The 2,896-nt window shown below is 51.2% G+C and overlaps 1 pseudogene; it reads left to right on the forward strand.

Annotated features, from left to right (window-relative positions):
* Positions 1-205: 205 nt before the first annotated feature.
* Positions 206-2,671, forward strand: LOC137323271 (small ribosomal subunit protein uS19-like; annotated as a pseudogene).
* Positions 2,672-2,896: the final 225 nt, after the last annotated feature.

A 2,896-nucleotide genomic window follows, 5' to 3' on the forward strand; every position in this document is an offset into this window, starting at 1 on the left:
GCGATTATAATCTGAACTGATTGATGTAAGACTGTTCTGCGAGTCAAACTTGGGCATCATTAACTCCAAGACATAAACTGGGTGGTAAACCCCATACAGTTCCTTGACGAAGAGCTAAGGTGAAAAGGATAAGGATATTCTTGTCACGGTATTGATCTCATTGTTCTTCAAACATTTTGGCGGGGGGATTGGGGGGTGCGGGGAAATGGCTGACCAAGTAGAACAGAGGAAGAGAAGAACCTTTAGGAAATTCACCTACAGTGATAATGGGCTCGATATTACCATGGCGGCGGGTTCGCGGCGGGGGGGCGATTGGGCGCGTCCGGTGAAATCAGTCTGCCCCACGTGCAATCGCAGGCTGATTGGATCCACTTACCTCTTGTTCCGGGTTCCCCGCTGCTGAGCTGCGCAGCGGGCGGACCGCGCATGCGCAGTAAGGTCTGTCAGCTGGAGGAGCTCTATTTAAAGGGGCAGTCCTCCACTGACTGATGCTGCACGAAATAGGAAAAATTACAGCGTGGAGCTGCCCAGGAGGAAGGCTGCTCCCAGGTTTAATGATGCCTCACTCCAGGTATCATTGGATGGGGTGAGGAGGAGGGGGAGGACAGAGATCATCCCCCCGGCGGGCGGGAGGAAGCGGCCTGCCTCTGCCACCAAGAAGGCCTGGCTCGAGGTGGCAGAGGAGGTCACCTGCACCACCAACATATCGCCCACCTGAATACAGTGCAGGAGGCGCTGCAATGACCTAAGTAGGTCAGCCAAAGTGAGTACACTTACTCATTCCCCTACACTCCGTCTGCCACATCACCGCCCCCACCCCACATCTCCTTCTGCTCTGCCAACACTACTCTGTCACATCACCCCTCACACCCACTCAAAACTCATCCTCATCTTACTTGCACTTACTCACCTCGCCAGTACTCATCCCACCACTACCACTCAACCCAATCCTCATACAATCTCATGGCTCTATCTCATACTCACCCTCTCATGCATCTCTTTCACAGTCAGCCTCACTCAACCTGCCAATACCTGTGCTGCAGCCACAGGGCATGCATCACATATGTGCAGTAGGCAGCGTAAGGCAAACGTGTCGTAAGCATGAAGGGGATGCACAAGGGTGTTTGAGGGTTTGTCATGGTTTTAATTTATTTTTAATTTCTGAGCAACTCACATTACATATTAGATTGGCACCACTACTGTCATGTCTTTGCGAATCTTGTCTGGTTTGTGCAATAATGCCCTTTCCTGAGGATCACAATGAAGACCCACACCTGATGCCACCCATTGTGTCACTGCAGAGTGGGTGTAGGTGTATTTGCAGGGCTCTTTTGTGCAGACGACTGAGAGACGTCGGCGATGTCCCCAGTGGCACCCTGGAAGGATGCGGAGGAGAAGTTGTTGAGGGCAGTGGTGACTTTGACAGCAACAGGTAAGAAAATGGTACTCGGGCCAGCCGGGAGCAGCTCGGCATGAAGGAGGCTGCAGATGTCCACGACTACATGTCGAGTGACTCTGAGCCTCCGTGTGCACTGCTGCTCAGAGAGGTCCAGGAAGCTGATCCTCGGTCTGTGGACCCAGTGGCGAGGGTAGTGCCCTCTGCGACGCATCTCTCTCTGCCGTTGCCCTCCCTCCTGCTGTGCAGGTGGATGTGTCACAGCACTGTGTTGTGGAGCTCCACGTGTCAGAGGTAGACGGCGTGGCCGGCGAGGCTGGTGATGCTGTTCGTCCTCCGAGGAGGGCATGACTGCAGCTACGGCGGCCCCCATCTGGAAGATGTACATCTGAGGGGTCCACAAGGTAGGTACATGTGTCTGGACCCCGGGGTAAGTGTGCAAGTTGGTGAATTTTGTTGTTCAGAGGAGGGTGGTGGAGGCCAAACTTTGTCCAAAGTGACAGAGTGGCCTCCTGCAATGAGTGAGGGTCTCCATTCCCCCCCCCACCTGTCAATTGGACCTTTGCAGCTGCCACAGGCTGATGGCTGCAACACGTCCATTTGAACTGGGAGTGTTTCCTCCAGTACGGGAAACAGTCCCAGTTGTTTTTAAAATCCCACCCCTCCTAAAATATCATGTTAATCAGGTCTCTAAATGACCTGAAATACCAAATAAATACCATAAGTAGCACCCCACCGGCTTTAATTGTCGGCTGGAGTTCCACATGCGGGGGCTGTCAGCGCGTCAGTGGGGAACCCGGAAATGGGGCGGGTTGGAGCTGGACTCCTGACCTGCCCCAGGAATCCCCGATTTTCGTAGCCCCCCCCGCCATGAACGCACCCCATCGCGGGTGCTAAAATCGAGCCCAATGACTTGGATCTGCTTCTTGGTATTTCCTATGAACAGTTGATGCAGATTTTGTCCATCAATATAGGTATGTGGACAGATGTCTGCACCACAAACAACAGTACCTCCTGAAAATGTGCGCAAGGCCTTGAAGGGAGCTCCATCCATGGAGAAACCAGAGGTTGTCGAGACTCACCTTTGTGATATGGTTATCATCCAAGAAATGATTGACAGCATGGCAGAAGCGTACAATGGCAAAGCCTTTAACCGGTTGAAATCATGCCTGATATAATTTGCCATATCTTGGCGAGATCTCCATCAAGTCTGCCAAGTATGATAGATCTGCTGTTGGTGCTACTCACTCCTCCACGTTCATTTCTCTGAAGTAAATTGTTTTTGTGTTGTGTAAACAAAACTCATTTCAATAGAAAAAATTGCTTAAAAAATGGGTAGAATTTCTGCCGGGGTACCCCAACATTGGTGAACAATCAGCAGTAGCCCTGACACTGATTTTCCGTGAAGTTACAGTGGGAAATTGGGGAATTCTTGTGGAAATTCCAGGAGAGTATAAATTAACAAAAATTAATGCACACTGGGGATAATTTTCAATTTCA

This window comes from Heptranchias perlo, chromosome 7, assembly GCF_035084215.1.
Source record: "Heptranchias perlo isolate sHepPer1 chromosome 7, sHepPer1.hap1, whole genome shotgun sequence".
Taxonomy (NCBI): Eukaryota; Metazoa; Chordata; class Chondrichthyes; order Hexanchiformes; family Hexanchidae; genus Heptranchias; species Heptranchias perlo.